This window comes from Myodes glareolus, chromosome 17 (genome assembly GCF_982192425.1).
Source record: "Myodes glareolus chromosome 17, mMyoGla1.1, whole genome shotgun sequence".
Taxonomy (NCBI): domain Eukaryota; kingdom Metazoa; phylum Chordata; class Mammalia; order Rodentia; family Cricetidae; genus Myodes; species Myodes glareolus.
This window is the reverse complement of record NC_142042.1, coordinates 9,701,320-9,720,977: the sequence shown is the minus strand read 5'-3', so window position 1 is coordinate 9,720,977 and position 19,658 is coordinate 9,701,320. Positions and strand designations below refer to the sequence as shown.

General features: G+C 41.2%; 1 protein-coding gene and 1 long non-coding RNA gene across 8 annotated transcripts in view; one reads left to right on the top strand and one right to left on the bottom strand.

The window, feature by feature from the left end:
- Adgrl2 (adhesion G protein-coupled receptor L2) overlaps nucleotides 1-19,658 on the bottom strand; it is a 618,755-nt gene that overhangs the window by 174,284 nt on the left and 424,813 nt on the right. Inside the window, exon 1 of one of the 5 annotated variants that reach the window (XM_048453606.3) lies at nucleotides 1,466-1,612. The exons of 3 other annotated variants lie outside the window; for them this stretch is intronic. The gene's annotated coding sequence lies outside the window, so the exon portion shown is untranslated. Of the gene's footprint in view, nucleotides 1-921; nucleotides 991-1,465; nucleotides 1,613-19,658 lie in introns of those variants that run through there. One more of the 5 variants, XM_085677555.2, reaches the window with a different exon arrangement.
- LOC148119316 (uncharacterized) lies at nucleotides 155-17,867 on the top strand. 3 transcript variants are annotated; one of them, XR_015735282.1, is made up of 5 exons: nucleotides 155-427; nucleotides 11,529-11,741; nucleotides 15,942-16,027; nucleotides 16,107-16,163; nucleotides 16,562-17,867. It is a non-coding gene; the product is annotated as an uncharacterized LOC148119316 (long non-coding RNA). The 3 variants fall into 3 exon arrangements; XR_015735283.1 differs by having other exon boundaries at nucleotides 16,104-16,163; XR_015735281.1 differs by lacking the exon at nucleotides 15,942-16,027 and having other exon boundaries at nucleotides 16,083-16,163.

Here is a 19,658-nt window from a genome sequence, read left to right as displayed (position 1 = left end):
TCCCTTCGGAGCCAAAAAAAAAAAAAATCAAAATTCAAAACCAAAAGCTGCGGGGATGAGAGAGCGAGGCTGACGAAGGTGCGCCGACTCGGGAGTCTCCTGGCAGCGGCGGGGAGGGGGGGCGGGGACGGGCGCGGGGGAGCGAGGCCAAGTCCCTCAGTCTGTCCAGAGAAGCCCGGAGCGCACGGGCAGAGCCGGCAGGACCTGCATCCGGAGCACGCGCCGCCCCTGCGGCCTGGGGCACGACTCTGCCGCCGGCCCTTCCTCACACGTCGGGGCCCCTGGCGTGGGGGGGGGGGGCCTCTGCGGCCGCAGGAGACGAGGAACTCGGGTTCAGGGAAAGCGACGGGAGGAGCAGGGAAGAGCCGCGCCGATGCACAGCCGCGAAGGGAGGCTGGTCCCCTCAACAATCGCCAAAAATCCTCCGGTAAGCTCCCGATGGCGCTCGGGCACCTCTGCGTGCGTGTGCCTGTGAATGTGTGTGTGCGTGTGTGAGTGAGTGAGTGTGTGTGAGCGCGGAGAGAGTGAGAGCTGGAGGAGAGCAAGGAGAGCAGGGAGCGAGAGACGGGGAGCCCGAAGTCCTGACACGGACTCAGCCAGGGCTGAACTGGAGTCACCTCCTGCCTCCTCCTCTTCCTCCTCCTCCTCCTCCTCAGTCCCCACCCCCAGCACCCCCACCCCAGGACTGCTAATCATATAAACATATGAGCACGGACCCGCGCAGCATCCGTCTCTCCCTCCCGCGTTTGCCAGCGTAGGGGCTAGTGCAAACTCCTAAGACAGGCAGCTGAGTACAAAACGCGGAGCAGATAATCTAGAACTCATTGCGCCCAATGGCCATTTTCCACTCCATTGGAGCAGCTGCGGCAGCGGGGCGCCCGAGCGCAGGGCAGAAGGAGGAGGAGCGAAGGGGACACTTACAGGCGGTCTAGCCTTTCGGGTGGCGGTGGCGACGGCCGAGCAGCCGCGCCAAGACTGGCCGGCCGGGGCTCGGCCCGGTGGGGCGGCCGCAGGGCTTTCCGGGAGGCGCTGGTGGTGGTGGCGACGGGGGACGCGCGCGCACGGCCGCGGAACGCGCCCCAGAGGCGCCCGCGCAGGCTCCCGCCCCTCCCCTGTCCTCCCCCTGGCTATCGACTGGCGTTGCCCCCACCCCCAGCCAGGTCTCGGGGTTCGGTATCCAGCCTTCACCCTCTGCACCCCACCCCCAACCCCACTCTCGGCGAGCCCACAGTATGCTCTGCAGCCCGCGCGCACACACGCACTTTCCAAACATCGCTTTTATTTGGGGATCCCCGTGCAGGGGGTCCGGGAGAGCTTGGCATTCAGGCTACCGGGGGCCAGGCACTGGGGCCACTGGGGCCTGCAGCTCGGGATCCCCCTCCCTATTTCCCTCTTCCCTCCAGACCCAGGAGCTCACTCCTTGCCAGTACTGCGCCCGGACGCTCTGGAAGCGTCTTTTACCCACCCCTTCTCCAGGTTTTCTCTGCTCCGCGCGCCCCGAGCCGGAGGCCCCGAAACTTTTAGTTTCCGCAGCCCTCCTTTTGTGTGACTGCTCGCAGGAGAAAGGAGGTCTGTTCGCCTCGGCTGCCTCCGTCCGGCTGCGGCGCGCAGGGGACGCTCCGGGGCTAATGCGTCTTTGATACCTGAGATTTCCGGCGCGCTCGTTAACGAAAGTTGCATTTTATTTTAATTGCGATGACTTTTTCTTTGTAGTTACATAGAGCTAGCTAAACTTTGACTTTATTGACCATATTTCACAAGAGCGTTCTGTTTGTTTTTGATTAAACTCACCAGGATATGCAACGGAAGGAAAGGAGACTGCAAGGCTTTGCTTGCTAGAGCAGTCATCGTCTTTTAGGTCTGTCTCCCGTTTCCTTACATTGAAACCGCAGAAGCTCTTGTCCTCTCAGAACACTTCCTTGTCCTTCTCTGCTGACAGTGTTAGCAAACGACAGAAAGAAGCTGAAAGGACCAAAGCCACAACAATATCATGCTAGGAGAAAATAAATAAAAATAAACGTTTAAAAACTGGGTAAGCGTCTTCTGCCCGGGAGGTAAATAATCAAATCTAGATTTTTTTTTTAATTACAAGATGTCTAAGCAGAAAGCAGTGAGTTTTCCATTGTATTATAAACTATTGAGTAAGTTAATGAATTCAGCTATTTGCCTGCGAGAAGCTGATTCTCCCAGATTTGAAACCTCTAGGAAGCAGGGTGAAACTTGAGCTGTCTGCTTTCAGAAACAATATGTACTTTTTGTTACTGCGGGTATGTTGCAGTCACCACACTTCGGAAATCATTCCAAACAATGTTATTAAAATGTCAACAGGAGATTGCTCTGAAGACTCGAATATTCTGAATATCAATTAGCATTTGCATTTTGTCACAGAGCCAAATATTTGCAGCACTAAAGTCACTCAAATACTGGTCAATTGCATTCTTGACTGCAGAAAATCTGAAGTTAAATGTACATATATCCAAATCACATTATCATTCTCAGATTCAAAGGAGAAGACACCGTTTCTTCGACTGCGAGACTGATAAAATGAGCAGCCTAGAGTGCTTGTGCTTTATGGTACAGACACTCTTCACTTGGAATTTCTCAGGTCAATCAGTTCAAATATCCTCCATGCAAAGTTAAAGCAGTTTGCAAAATATACACCTATGCAGAGCTCAGGCAAAACATGAGTGTGCTTACATTTTCCCACTAGTCAAAAGCAGTACAAGGAGCCGGTCCTCCTAGAAAAGTTAATTCCGCCTACTTAAAGAAGGTGCAAAGAAAGCAGACCAATGATTCTCAGACATCAAAGATCATTTATATCACATTCTCCTTTTTAAAAAAAATGGCTTATTTGTGAGCGTAATACACAGTATGTCAAACTACTAGTAATTTGCATTTGCCAAAAAAATTTAGCTCTTTCTTTTGTTCAGCTTTCAAGGTTTGCATTCATCTGGCCTGACTCACAGGAAGCCCCAGTGAGTGCACAGACCCGTCTAATCCTATTTTCTTTGGGGAAGCAAAACTTAGCCTGAAGTTTTTATTTAGTAAGCTTAGCAAGTAATCAATAGACATTTTTGCCTGAATTAAGCTGGCCATATGTTGGCTCATTTATTTAATTCTCTCAGAAAGAATCTCTGAAAGAAACCACTGTCTACATTTTATACGTCTGATACTCTTTGATGCTCAGGACATAAAGTGAATCACTCTCCACTATGTTTCTAAGGCGCACACACACACATACACACCTAAAATGAGGAAAGTTGGCCAAAAGTGAGTTACAACTCTAGGGAACATGAAATGACCCATAAGAACTTTCAATTTTGATTCAATAGGATGTGTATTCTCTACAGCTCAAAGGTTCAGAAAATTTTCACCCTAAGAATATTTATTTGCTATGCCAAAACACACACACACACACACACACACACACTTGTAGTGGTGTCCCTTTTCCATGATACCTTAAATATTAAGAACTCTTTAATTCTGTATTATTCATGTATCCCAATAGTTCCACTTTCTGTATAGGTGTACAAAAGAGAATTGGCAGCCCAATCAATTCAATTTCAATGTTCAAGATTAAGCTGTTAGCCACAGACCTGACACTGAGAAGGAACAGTAATGTGATACACTCCAGAGTCTGTCCACATCCAGGAAACACAGCTTAGCTGACACTTCATGACAATTCAAAACACAACCTACAGCAATACAGGTGTGATGGTAGCAGAAGGAAAAAAAAATGAACGGAGTTGCTAACTAGTGTCTACAGATGTGAACAACGTCAGGGGAACTGGAATATGCTATTGGTTCCTAAAAGCCAAAGGACTGGACACAACCACTCGGTCGGTATTAATCTTTCAGTAATGGCAAAACCATTGATTTCTTCATCATACTTGCTAATTGTTTTTTTTTAAAAAATAAATTCTACAAAGGACAGAAGAAACACCCATTTCCATTTGTTTTATGTTAAATCAACATCTAACCACTCATGGTGATTTCATTCAAAGAAAACAGAAGGAACTCATTAGCTTATGTGGTTAGAGAGATTGGTGGGCTTCAAACATTTTTACCATACATGTTTTCCCAACTGCAGAAACGCATGTTTTTAATTTAAGCAACTTCTAGAAACTAGAAATTATTTTATTCAATAGGCTTATGTATTTCTGAGACTGAAATCACATTAATTTTCAAAGTTGTTTGCCATCCATGTATCTTTGTTTACAAGGAAAACGATCAGGTATTTGTCAAAATACAGTCTGAATAGTGACAGTTTAGGTAACAAGTTAACGGAGAACCATGAAAAGGGGCATAGTGGCCAAGAGCTGGGATGGGTATAAAACAGTAAATGCAGCTGGTAGCGTCTTCATGGCCCTGCTGGAGCAAACTTGAGTATAAATAAGCCAAGTCTTTAAAAGGCTGCACGAAGCTGCAATGGAGAGAGGATGCTAGACCTTGACTGTGTTTGTAACAGCATCACGGCTGAAGCAAAGCAGTGAAGAGAACTGTCGCAGAGCGAAGGCTGGGACGCTCCTAAAGAATACATGGGATAAAGTGGGCATCATGGTGCACATCTTTAATCCCAGCTCTTGGGAGGCAGAGACAGGTAGATCTTGATGAATTCGAGGCCACCCTGGTCTATAGAATGAGTTCCAGGACAGCCAGAGCTACATGGTAGACTTACATAGCTATCTTTTCTCAAAAACAGAAGAAAAAGCAAACAAACAAAACCTGTGTAAAGCTGCTCCACTATCCTGTTCAGAAGTAGGAACAAAATTAGTTAGATTATCGCCTGAATTGAACTTGGTGCTCTTTTCTTGACAACTACAATTTGATGTTTGGTGGGGACATGGCTCCCACCTCTAGAAAGTGCCCTGGCAGAATGTTCTAGAGCAGTCCAGTGCAGTGTGAGTCACATGTCTAACTAGAACTAGTTGGAAATTATGCTGGCTTTGTTTTTCTTTTCTTCTTTCCTTCCTTCCTTCCTTCCTTTCTTTTTTCCTTCCTTCCTTCCTTCATTCCTCCCTTTTTTCTTTCGTTTCTCCTTTTTTGCTTTCTTTTTCTTTTCTTTTTCTTTCTTGCTTTGCCATGCATGGAGCTAAAATGAAATCAAAACTCATTTTCCATGAGACCAGAAACATATGAAAACATTTGACAAGCCAATACGTTTTTAATTATTCTCTCAACTCTTAGGCTCAGTAAATTCTGTCCAAGAAGGCCAAACCTTACCTAAAAGGAGGCAGTTCAGCCTCAAAATTTAGGAAAGTGAAAAGCATAATATAAATATGATTATGGTGTACTAGACTTAATGATATTATTCAGAATGTATAATCATATGCATTTTAAGGCCATCATTTTTTAATTAATACTTTTAGAAAATATCCACCCATATAAGTGGCTGCATGAGTTTTTCTATACACCCAAATGTTTAAATATGCATAACTATCTCTAAAGGATTATAAAAATTTTATACTATTACAATTATGACACTTGAAAGCAAGCAAATTAAAAATGATATCCCTTATAATCATGTTTCCACTGCGTTTCTCATAAGTCAACGTCTTTCTTTTCTATAGATTGTTCCCATAACTCTTGCTAATCTCTGCACCATGAGGATTTTCTCTAATTGGGTCTTATAGATCTTCCTCTATCAATGCTTCTGTCAAACACAGACAGAGAAGTGTGCTGCTTCTCCAGACTCTGTCCCAACTTCCCGTCATTATTTTATTCGTGATACGTATCCATAAGCACTTTTTCCTTGTTAACGTGTGTGTTTAGAAATGGACCTTCTCCATTCTTTTTAATGCATGGAAACCTCACCACTGTCAACCACAAAGAAGAAATTTCTTTAAAAATTGTTAAAATTAAACCAAGAGAAAAAGTCTTTGCAGGTTTCGCCCCTGGTAAATCATGACACATACATCACTTGAGTGCAGAACAAAAGCAAAGGGATGTTAGCGGTGTCGGCAGCTCCATGCTGAACAGCAGCCTCACAGACTCCTCACAATGGGATTTCCATGGCTCTGGGAATATGATTCTGTCTATTCTTATCGCGGTCCACTGCAGGATGACCGGATTGCTAAAGGCTCTAAGAGACAGAACACAAACTCACAGACGACCCCTGTGAGTTCTATCACTTTCTAGTGTTTTCAGATTAAAACGAAGTTCTCATACCTGTACAGCATAAAACAGTTGTCATATACAGTCTGAATATTTAAATAAATAAATAAGATGCACTTCATTTTTCAAACTACTTCATGGTTTAAAATGGTAAAAACCTGAGGCTCTTTACCTTGGCTCTGCTGGACCCTCTGATTGCATCCTTTAATTTTACTGACATTTTTTATTATTGTATTTCCTTATTAATATAACTATCGTTTTTTTTTTTAACTCTATTTTTTTGAGACAGGATCTCATAGAGCCCAGGTCAGTCTCTAACTGAATATGTAGCTGAGGATAGCCTCAAACTTCTGATCCTTCTACCTCCAGTTCCTTCATGCAGGAATTAACTATGTGTACCTTCATGCCCAGTTTCTGCAGTGCCGGGAAAGGAACCAAAGGCTTCTTAGGTTCTCCTAGGCAGACACTCTCCCAGCTGAACTACAGCGCCACCAACATTCTATTTTTGAAGATACTTATTTGTTTTATCTATTTTGGTACAAACAAATTTGAACATGTGAGAACCAGCATAGCGATTTGCCAAGTAAAAGGCTGTAGAGATTTTTGATAATATCATATACTTTCTTAATAAGATATTAAAATGCCCCCTTTCCACAATAATTTAAATCATTCCATTGAGTTTTCACCGTGCCATAGATCTTTGCAGTTTATCCCCTTGTCCCAAGACCACACAATGACATCATCAGTACATGCCCTTGCGATACATAAAAATACGCTAAAATGGAACTAATTATTCTTTTAAGACGAACATTCAAATATGGAATCATATTAAAATCATTTGTTTCTCAAAGGAGTCCTGAAATGGTGTGATAATGATGAGATCTTTGTATGTGTGAATATTTTTAAGTATTTTGATTTTTAAAAATCACAAAATATTTTTTGCTTTACGTTAAAAATAAATCACTATTATAACCCGTGCGGCCACAGTGTATTAAAGAGACAGTGCGGCACTGTTGCCTGGATGACTATTCTTGGGATGCTTTTGTGTGTTTCTCTGAATTATCTACCCTCTAATTCAATTGTCCTTCCTACTAAAATCACAGATCGCAACAGAACTAAAACGGATTATTAGTGTGCCAAGATTCTCCCCACCTTCACTATGAAGATATAATTATGGCACCAATTTAATTACTACTATGTCTTTAATACTTGAATTAATGGTGCAAATGAATTCGTGTATTTTAAATTGTTCAGACAATATGGAATGCACTGCAAGAAAAACTAATTTCCTGTTTGTTATCTAATGGTAATTGAAGCACAATGATTCATTATGATGCTGGGTTACTGCTGTAGTTGAAGTGACAAGCCTCAAGGATAAAGGTGATAGATATAGTGAGAAAAAAAGGCTTTTTAAAAACAAAATCAGAGAGAGGCTGAATACAAACACCAACTACAAAATGTAAATGGACAAAGAATCTGCAATTGAGACTTGTTCTTAAGTAATATGAATCCCAAGGAGACTTCTTGGAATGCTTTGGTTTGTTTCTCTGTATGTAGTCATACAGTAAATAAATCTTTATGTAGTCAAATAAAAAATTCGAGAAATACCTGAAATAATGAATTTTAACATTTCCATGCCATTATTTAATGCATACTTTCTCTCTAATGACCTATTGTAAAATGATTTTAAAGTTTATGGATGTAAGTACACATATACACATATGAATACCAAGTTATTTTATGAAGGTACAGATTTGAGATCGCAAGGATAGCATATGCTTATGTACAGAAAGAAATTATGTAATGTCAAAAATAGATACTGATTAAATATTTAGAAAACTCTTTATTTGAATAAATTTATAGGTTTTCAAAAATCATTTATAAAATATTGTCCTTTACAACAGAAGCAAGTTTATCTTTAGTTAAATTTTCCAGTTAATGAAATAAATGTTTAGATACTCTATAGTGAGATTATTAACATCTACAAAACTGAAACAGATGCTTGTCTTAATATACCATTAAATTTATGATATACATAGAAGCCTTACATAAGGCTGATGGAAGACTGGTGACTCTAATTTGCACTAGATTTATAATAACCTGATCTGGTTTTTGTAAGTACTGGAACCCTTTAAACAAAATTAGAAAGCAGTTGTGCTCTGTGTGATTAAAGATGCAATTCCCGTTGGGGTAATGAGAAGAAGTTAGAACATGCTTCTTTCTTTATGGATGTTTCTATAATAAACAAGACTGCCGTATATTATATATTTTGTTACTATGATTTCCTTCTCTTTAATTATAAAGTAAACCAGTTGAATTTCAGTGGACTCTCAGATTGAAACTATGCCAAATTTGAGCTGAAGAATGTGCACTGAACATCAGAAAAATCCTTAAAATTGTTCTCAGGGTTTTGGGGCCATATTGTACAAATACTAGTTCATTATTTTCTAGAGCAAAACATCATTCTGATTTAGACCGCACAGAAAAAAATCTCGCGGGCCTGATAAACCTGAAACCTAAACAACAACGTAGATAAAACTATTCCTGAGTAATGATTGCTGGAGTCATATAAACTACAAGTAGAGAAAAGAATTCCAGGCTATGCTATCTCTTATACAAATAACATTTATAGCTCTATTTAACAGTTCACTTGGCGAATTGCAGCAATCAGTTCCTACGCCCCAGATCAAGAAGAATACTTTGTTTTAAAAAATGTGAACTCTATTTCCCTTTTTAAGAAAAAAAAATCAGTCAGAAAATGTTCATACAAATATCAATATAAGCATATATGTATATATTTGTGTGTATAGAAAATAAGTGCATGCAAAATATTAATTCATTAAAAGTTTATCTCTCATAAAACCTTTATTAGCCCTTGAAATCTTCGCCACTTCATATAAAATGATTTATCTTTTGAATAACAAGGTTCCATTAATCTGTTTGACAAAGGAATTTTTAAATCATTTAAATAATTTATTTGGATGAATTATTTAAATTCTGTAAAATATATATGTGAACATGTGTATGTGTATATCCATATCGAAAGATTTGTGTTCTAGCATAATATCACCAAGAACTTACAAGGCAGGACTCAGATGCCCTGTCCTTGACACCACCAGGGTGACTTGAGGTAGCTGCCACCTAGGAGGTCTTTGATCACCCACTGCTGGCACCAGGCCCCTATTAGAGGGCCATTTGTGCTCCATCTGGCAACACCCGGTGACTTCATGTCAGAGAACCTTACACATTATTTTCTATATTCCTTTTCAATTTTGCATTTTCACTGAAATTGTAATCTGACATAATTTTCAACACATAAGGATAGTAAAGGCAATTATTGAGCCGTCGTAGAAAACTGCTTTCCTTGGTGTGCTGCTGTAGGCGCTACTGAGAGTGGCAAACATACCCCCTCCCCAGAGAAAAAAGTTGTTAGTACAAACAGCTATACCCAGAGGAGAGGTGGGAGCAGACCCCAGTCTACAGTGTGACCATTCCACAGAGCCGAGGGACGTGAGGATTCCCTGAATACACTCAACAGGCAAGGCATGCCGTTCAGAGATTTTCACTTACCTCTATTTCTTCACAGCTTTTTACACAATCTTTCTCGACTAAATCTTGTCCTTTTATCTCTGAAAATGTGTGTGTGTTTTAACTTTCACAAATAAAGCAACTAATTAATAATCCCATGATAATCCCACAAATTTGGTAATGGTGCAAAATTTATAACAGATTCTTACCACTTTTAATTTTACACATGCAAGAACGTTAGCTTGTATTTAAGTCTCTCCATCGCCAAACTCATTTTTTCCTTTTGCCTGCTAGGTCCTTGCTTTGGGAACTCCATCTGCTGGTTTGTGTTTGTTATTTGTCCTGTAGGGCGCTCCTCTCCCTGTTGTCCTGGTTTAGGGTGAGCTCATTTAGTTTTCATTTCCGTTTTGTAGCACAAGCCTCTCAACACATTCAATGAGGTTTCACTTGCAGAGAGGTCTTAATTTTACAGGTAGAATCTCATTGCATTTTTGTGGCATTTGGTAAACTTTCAAGCGCCTGTCTCTCACTTATGTAAAGCCCACCTGTGACACTTGCCATTTCAGAGTGAGAAGACAGCAAGTTGATACAATTGCAAAAAGCCTTGACCTAACAAAGTAGGACTGTGCCACCTTGGGAGACAATAGTCTAAAGAAGTCTTAAGTTTTAACTTCTAAGTTTTTAGATTAAGAAGAAGAAAAGAGAAAGTAGTAAAGAAACCTGTCCTGGAATTCCTCGGTCAGTACCACCTTCTTGCTCTCATTCTGGGATGATCCGCTGAGTCCCTCCGTGTCCTGGACCAGCACTCTTCCCTGAGCCCCATCCTCAGCCAGCCCACTTGTATTGCCTCTAAACTTTACATGACATAGGAAGTAGCAGGATTACGGTAACTCAGAATAGAATGATGTGTACCAATCACTGAGGTAATTTGGAAACACGTCACCTGTTCTCAGAAGCCTTCTGAAGAACAGTGGCTTCCACAGTCCTTAGCAGCTGCAGTTGCTCATGGGATAAATGGGGGTCAAGATGCTATCTTTGTGGATTGACCTCTGTACACTTAGGTCAGCATCAAGGTTACTTGGTTACTTGGTCTGAATTTAAGACATTAGATGTGAAATAACCTATAAATCTTGCAAGAATATATTTATCACCATGCATGGTAACTATACTTACCATGGTTACTTATTAGCAAGTGGAAAATATTTAAATAGCTTGTTTTAGTTAGTTTACTGAAATATTTTTGTGAGCTATTTGTAAATTTTCACATATTAGTGATTGCAATCAAAATTTGAGTAATTTCCAAAGCTTAACTTAATAAAAGCGTTGTACTTACATGTGTATGTTCTCTTTAGTAGGGACTATCACAACCAATTTGTTGAAGAGGTTTTCTAGTGTCTAGAACTTACTGTTTATATGCACACCTGTGTGTGTGTGTGTGTATGTGTGTGTTGAGAAGATGGGAAGTCATACAACTAAGAAAGTATTTATTGGCATTTGTAACCCTGCATTCAACAAAGTTGAAATAGGGGTGGTTTTGCTACTTGGCATAGAACAGTCATTCTCCCTTGTACCCTTTCTGTTCCAGTCACCGTTATGGCACAGGAGAACCTCAGATACTGGGTTCAATGCAATTTTCTGTTTCTAACCCCAATACCCAAGTTTTATTTTAAGGCAAAACATCCTTGACAAATTGTGCATTCTGCTAAAGAGTAAAGTAGTCATAATGAGCTACTTCCATGGTAGCTCATTATGACTCACAAAGTTGTCAAAGCTCAAACCTTACTTCCATAAGGCAGAAATGCATTTTAACCAATTTTTTGTCCTGCCAAACCACCAGGAATTTTATTAATGTTTTCTGTTTGTTTGTTTGTTTGTTTGTTAAACAGATATGCAAGCATGGATTTATAGCATCCTCCACAGACCCCATTGCCTCCTCCGGTTAGCAAAGCATCTCCTGCCGTGAGTCATCCAGTTTCTGCTATTGTTTCATGTTCTCTCAAGACAGCATAAAAGAAAAAAGAAGTGCATCTTGACCCATGTGTCTACTCTGTGGAAAGTCGAAGTCAGAGCAACAGGGCTGTTTGGGAGCTAGAAAGGAGGTAAGATGTTTGCCGTGGAAGCCTGAGAACCCAAGTTGATCTCACAGAACGTGTGTAAAAGCTGGCACGACAGTATGTGTTTATAGTCCCAGTGCTGCAGAGGTGGAGACAGAAGCACCCTACATAATCTTTAGCAAGGGCAGCCAGTTTAGCCAAATTGGCAAGCTTCACATTCGTGGAGCCGCTGCCCCAAACCGTAAGGTGCAGAACAATTGAGAACACTGACATTGACCTCTGGCCTCTATTCACAGGTACACACACACACACAAACAAGTACACATCTATATAAGTACACGCAAACACACATATACACATGCATAAAAATATTTATGTACACATCTAAACACACAAGGACTTTACTTGCTCCCCACATTCTTTTTATCCTTTTCCTGTTTCCTCCAGGGACCTTTGGTTACCTTAGCTTTAAACTTCACTGGACATTAATATTCTATATTCTAAACAAACATATGAGTTTCACATGACTGCATAAGACATGAAGAAATGTACTGAACAGCAATAAATGTGCTCAGAGGGTTCGTGTGACATCCACATATTTGTCACTCACAGTTCATACTATGAAACTTTCTGCTTACCAACTGGCTGAAGTTCACAGTGTCTGGCATCCTCCTTTCCTGGCTGGCCGCTGTCCCCACCCCCACCCCTCTAATGTCTTCTCTTAAGCTTTGTTTTCATTCTTGGACTCCATTTGGTTTCCCTCTGTGTTTATCAGAAGTAAATACTATTTTTCATTATTTTTGCTTCATATCATACCACATAATTATGCTTTACCAAGGGAGGACACATGAAAGAAATTAGACACTTTTAACCACCAGCAAACAGAAGCAAACAACCTTCTAAGGATTATTACAAGCTGCAGTGTTTGGTAGCCATAGCTCAACAAATGAGTAAGACTCATGGCAGAGACAGCTAAACACAACATGTTTTAAGGCAAACAAGCTAAGCTTGAACTTAAAACCACAAGTAATTGATAGTACCACACATGCTAAGGCTCTGTTTTTCAAAGGAGGGTGTTTGCTTAGGATCTAGACAATCTACAAAACCTGAATGAATGAAGAGTCGTTTTCAACATCCCAGTTCAGATTGTTTCCTGTCTGATACTCTTAATTTTAGTTTATAGTATCTATTTCCCCATACAGATTTCTAGTATGACTACAGATTAAGACAACTGTTTATGGAATGTTACTGAACCAGGTATGAATTGAGAAACATTATCATCATGAATTACTGCAAAAATGAGAACCATCTATATGAAATATGCTCATCTTTATGAAATATGCACTCAATTTTTAAAAAGTATCTGAAAGTTGCATTGTTTCATATATATGTATATATACATGTGTGTTTATTATATACACACACACACACACATAATTTGGTGATCAAGAAGATTAAGCCAAAAATCTCATATATAATAAGTAAACTCTTCCCCACTGAGTCAAAGCACATTGATAGCCCACAAAATACCTCATAACACTTCAAAATCCTGGGTAATATGTAATTTCTAAAAATTTGTATTTTGTAGTTCTGTTGGAAGACGGTTCTCTTCAAATAGTTTTACCAACTTTCAATTTTCTGGCATTTTCTTTCATTTTGTTTCAGAGTGCATGAACACCTGCCAACTATTTTGTTAAAGAATTACCCAGTAGCTTTACTGTTACAACTTTATTAGGACAATTATCCTGTTCATTGTCGGGTAGATGCCATTAAGCAGAAATCATTACAGATATCTTCCTGTTTGGAAACTGATATTGGTATCTACAGCTATGTTGGCCAAGTTTAGAGTGAACTGACCAAGATTGCTGGCTCCTATCTGAACCCCAGGAATCAGAAAGCTTAGGCAGGAGGATTAAGGAGTGTTCAAGGCCGTCCTGGTCTACACAGTTAGTTCCAGAGACAGATTGAAGAATCTGACTTGGGAGATGGCTTAATCTACAATTACTCTTACTGAGGCACTGTATTCTGAATGCGTTGCATTCTTCAAACCACTAAACAACAAGGGACAGAAGAGCCTGTCAATAATTCTTGAGCTTCAGCAGAAACATGGGAATTGGAAACAAGAAACAAGAAGGCCAACTTAGTCTACAGAGAAAAGAAACTGGAGGGCTAGCTTGGTCTCCAGAGTGCTGAGAAACAGGAGACAAGGATCAAATAAAGAGGATGGTGAGAAGCAACACCCACAGTGGTTCTCAGCTATCCACCCGTGTGCATGCGTGCGTGCATGTGTGTGCATGAGCGACTGTGCATGCCTGCCTGCCTGTCTCTCACTTTCTTGCACACAGCAACACACAGGCTTTATTTTTTAACTCATTAAGACCCTGTCTGAAAAGAAATATTTAAAGATTAAATATTATTATTAAATATTATAAGATTAAACTTCCATTAATTATAGTGTTTGTTTTCTAAATTTTTCAAACGTATGCCTAGTAATCCAACAAACTGAAATATAAAAGACAAAAGTCAGTTCTTAAAGTTCAGTGAGTGATTTCTTCAGTTGCTTAGTCTATGTTCATACAAAAAAGGGAAAAACACATTTTCCATTGTTTAAAGTCCTCAACAGAATAAAATACTTCTCTTGATTCTTAATTTAAAAAAAAAACTGATGAGCTTACACCTAGCTGAATCCTTTTGATTCATTTCTTATTTGAATGCTATAGTTCAGTTTAGTCAGGATTGGGTAAATAACATTTGAAATCACTTTGCTCTGCAGAAGTTTTAGAAACATAATCACTGAGTTGTTTGGTTCATCCTTTCAAAGAAACCAGAAACCACAGATGCTGTTTTTCATAATAAAAACGAACTGGACGATTAATCAGTTTTGCTCATTGGTCTTGAGAAGAAGCTATTTTTAAAAAAATCTGAAAATCGTTTTAAAATATAAAGTGCAGGTACAGTTACATTTGCTTAATGTTAGTTTTAGGCATTTGTTTGTTCCTGTGTTTGTTGAAGATCATCTTACTATGTAGACCAAGCTGCCCTGGAACTTGCTCCAACTCTGGAGTGCTGGGATTAAAGGTATCCACCCTCAATCTGTCATGTCATGCTCAGCTCTAAGAAATACTCATTCTCTCCCCCCAATCTCTCTCTCTCTCTCTCTCTCTCTCTCTCTCTCTCTCTCTCTCTCTCTCTGTGTGTGTGTGTGTGTGTGTGTGTGTGTGTGTGTGACCCCAAGAGCCTTGTGCATGCTGTGTGTTCTAACTGCCCAACTGATCAAAATCCTTATGAGGAAGAAGGATCTCATAGTCTCTGAGAAGTCCTGGTGGAGGATAATGAACAATGCCCTTGGAATGCGGGTTTCTTCCTTCAGCTCCAGTGGCACATTTATTATAGGGTAGCTGACAGAGTCGCATCATTCACGGATAACCTTCCCTTCCATTCAAAGCCATCAACTCAGGAGACAAAGATCTCAGGCCAGCTGGGTATGACTAAAATATATCATTCGTCAACAGCTGGGTTCCAAATGCAGAAACACGATTTCAGTTAATTTTTGAAAATCCAGTCATGATCTGTAGATATGAAATGAATTTTGGCATTATAAAATAAATAGTGTCCTGTACCTTGAATCCTAGCACTCAGGAGGCTGAGGCAGGCGGATTTGTAAATTCTGTGATCAGCCTGGTCTACAGAACTCCTTCTAGAACAACTAAGGATAAGAAATAGAAAAAGAAAGACAAAAAGAAAACCCCTATTTCCAAAAAAACAAAAAAGGTACCAGCATGGGGGAGGGGAGAGTAAGAAAAAGAAAAAGAACCAGTGTCCTCACCGGCATGTTGTAGAAACAGAGTAGTGGGATAAATTTCTTGGGCTACTTGGAGACATCTCTTCATGGAGTTCCCACTGTGTGTGTCCACCAGATTTAACAGGTATGAAAGTGGGTGGGCGGACAAGGGAAGAACATTAGCCAGGCATCACTTAGGTATGTGTTGCTAGGCAGATATTTGAAGGTCCCTTGATAGTAGGACTGGCCGTCTGCTGGCATGCCCTAGTAGCTTGCTGGTGGGTTAGGACATGCATCTGTTTTCATCTACTGGTGCCCAAGTCCAGTTAGGCATTATTAAACATTTTCTTGTTTACCCTGTTTTAATCTTTCCCTCCGAAGGCAGGAGTGCTGGGATGTAAAAGGAGAGACCAGCATGGGGCTCCTGGCTCGAGCTCTGACTGCTATTTCTAATCCTGCTACAGGAGTTGTTCTGGCCTGGAAGTTTGCTTCTAAATCTCAGAGAGACCGTGTGTTTCCTATCATCATCTTCCATGGAAATGTGTAGACGGTAAATATAAGTTCTTCAGAATAATGATCTAGAGTTTTGTTGTTTTTTTTTTAAGTGTGTTTTTCATCCTTGGCAGTAGAGTCTTTGACAGTTGTGTTGCCCAGAGGGAACCAGACGCACAGAAAAGTCAAGCCAGGTATGTTGGGCCTGCTTGCACCTGCTTCTGCTGTACCTCCCTGCCTAGATCCAAGTCCTGTACACTGGGCTAGGATACTGTGGAAATGGCAAGTGTTGGTGGGGTATCTGCCTGCCCATCAGCTCTATGATGAATGGGGAAAATAAAGTGGCATAGGAAAGTTAACTTTCCCGGCCAGAAACAAAATATAAGAAACTGCATTTTGAGACTGTGTAAGCGTATTTTCCGTCCTGGTACATGTCTTCATTTCCGTTTTCAGAAAAGCTTCTCTTCCAAAAGCAGCATCACATAGCAGCCTAATCTATTCGAAATTCGAATTTCGATTCGAAACAAGTATGTTTGCTGTGGTTCATGCGAGACAATGCCAGCCTTGCTTCATCCCCCCGTCCCCTCTCCAGGTCCTTCAGCATCTTCCTGAGGCTTTATTGGCTGGCTCTTCAGAGGTGGAAACCCGTTGACCTACAAAATGCGGTACCTTCGGTCCCACTCTGTGTTCTTCACCTTGCTGAATAATTCATTCAACAAATATACTGTGCTGCTAGTGAGTGCTAGCCTCGATAGACTCGAGGAATAAAAGATAAATAAATGCCGTCTGCCATCAAGAAGACTGGAGGGAGGAAGGAAACAAGAAAAAGAGAGTCGAGGAAAACAGCCACTGATATGACAGTGTCCTTAGCTTAGGTTTCCATTCCCGTGAGAGAAAGGGATGACCGTCCCCTTAACAGACTGAAAGGAAGGGGCGCATTGCCATGCATCCCTTGAGAAATGCAAAGAGAACTCGAATAACACCTGGTTTCAGGAATTGCCAAAACCTAGAGGACGCAGCCTGCAATTTGTTGTGAATCTGAAAGAGGGTAAACATGTTTCAATACAGAGAGTAGAATTTAAAATGCAAATCACTTCAACAAACAGGAAAAGCTCCACAGAAACCTACAGGTTAAACTATTAAAACAATCACCATCATAATACACCCCCCACACACCTATTATCTCTGTGGTTTTCTCAGGACTTGTGAGGTACCTGGGTAGGCGGTCCGATTTCCACGCCACTGCCGCTGAAGTGGAAACAACCCTCTAGGCTGTTCATAGAGAATAATATGGTGTGGATGAAATTTACCTGCCTAAGAAGGGAGTGGGGGTGCTGTCTTAAAGTTGGAGTGAGCTGTGGTGTTGTCCCCAATGAGCTGTGTGTGACACCTTAGGCAAGTCAATTAACCTTTTCTGGCTACAATTTTCTCATCTGTAAAAATAGAGGTTCCAGATCTTTCCTTCCCAAAGGCTCTTCAGTTGGGACATGATGCCTCAGCACCTTGTCAGAGGGCTCTCAGCCCAGTGTGTGGCTTAGTCAGCCTCAGAGGCAACCCTCCATCCCAATACTTCCTGTTGTTTCGAGGTTGTCTTGTCAATATCAAGGCTAGAGGGAAACATCTTGATTTCCTGGTCATATGGTTTGGTCACATAAACAATTTAATTTGTAAGTGTGTATGTTTACATTTGTATGTGGAGACCAGAGATCAAGTTTTACCTTGTTTGTTGAGACAGGGTCTTTCTCTGACCTCAGGCTTATCAATAGTATCCTGACTCCCAGCAAGCCCCAGGGCTCTATATGGCCTTCCCAGCCCTGACTCTGTTGCATGATGTGGAATTACCCCTCTGTAAACTGTGAATACCATTGGTTAATAAAGAAGCTGCTTTCTGCCTCCGCCTACAATTGCATAGGTTAAAACGAGCAGACTCAGGACCTCCTGCTTGTTGGCAAACACTTTACAACATAGAATGAATATTAATTGATTTTTAGACCTCTATTTTAATTATAATCAGGCCAAGCAGATTGGAAGGTTGGTGAATAGTCCTTGCTAGTTGGAAACTCTGAGTCTAATGACCCATGGCTGGAGAGACACTGGAGAAAATTCTAGGTGAATGCAAATGACAAGCCCAGACACGATAGGAATTTGGGACAGCCTTCCTGGCCAGGAGAGGTGGGATTCTTCTCTCCTACAGACCACAAAATTGACAGAGCCGCAGCACATCTTGGCATTGGGGATTTCAGTCTCCAGGTATCTGCAGAAACTTGAGTTTCTTGGAAAGCAAAGCACTGACAATTTCTTGACCAGCCTTGCTGATAATTTCATTTCCCAGAAGACGGAATGAGCGTTCAGGAGACTCTTACTCAGGACCCAGTTCTGACAGAAGCCATAGGTAAAATGGAAATGATTGGAACCTTGGGGGAAAGCAGTCATGCGGTCTCAGAGTTTGATTTAAACAGTGTTCTGCCTATGCAAACACAAATGGTTCTAATGAGCAGGAAAACAGGGAGGAAACCAAAGAAGCCAGCTTGCCACACGGGGACTCGCTGACAGGCTCTGAATCTCAAGCAGCATTTGTAAGAGGGGGGACACATGAGGAAGAGGGAGTGGATGAGGGTAGTATGGACCTATAAGCACTCGGCAAGACATGAGCTAGGGACTTCTGGAAGATGCTGGAAAGAAGCAAGAATGCCGTCCTTATGACAGGGAATCAGGGAGAACAGCCACAGAGGAACGAGTGCAGATTTTGAAGTTGAAGACAGAATCATTCATGAGAGAAAAGAAAGAAAGGAAGAAAGGAAGGAAGGAAGGAAGCAAGGAAGCAAGGAAAGAAGGAAGGAAGAAAGGGTTTCCATTCTTCAATGCTTCTTCGCCATTGGTTCATTCTTATCTCGACTCACAGAGGATGTAGACCACCGTCTGGGAAACAGTTCTCCCTGACATCTTTTGCCCTTTGACTTTCAGTCTCATAATTGCTGGTACTGCTATTTTACACACTGAAATGTTATTGTTCTGCATTGGAGTGTAAGCTCCACAAGTAAAGGGACTTGGCCGTTTTCACTGGTGCACATGTCAGGCCTTGCATGTTCCGAGTACTACTCAATAGACATGAGCACAATGAACAGAGCCAAGATCGCTCGGCGAGCTTTCTGAAAAGAGAAATATGTGAAATCACTGAGAATGTAGACAATCGATAACGTGCTTGACATGAGAGCAAGTATCGAAAGTACGTACTTATGTGCTCTAGTTACCGTGCGAACCCCATGACTCTTGCATTATGACTGAGTAACTTCCCCATAAGCATCCAACTACAGAAGTGCACAGCTAGCATGTGAACCAAGAAAGTCAGGGACAGGACTCAGCACAGAACGTATGCTTTGCCTGGCCTAGCTGTCACCATGTCTCTCTCTTAATAAATAAATAAATAAATAAATAAATAAATAAATAAATAAATAAACAAACAATCCTTTTTCTTATTTTTACATCCCAATCTCAGTTTCCCCTCTCCTCCTCCCACTCCCCACACATTTCCCCCCTTCCCACAATCCACTCCTCAGAGATGGTAAGGCCTCCCAGAAGGAGTCAACAAAGACTGTCACACCACCTTTGAGGCAGGACCACCTCCTCCTTGTATCTAGACTGCACAAGGTCTTGATCTCTGTGAATCATTACCAGACACCTTCTAAATG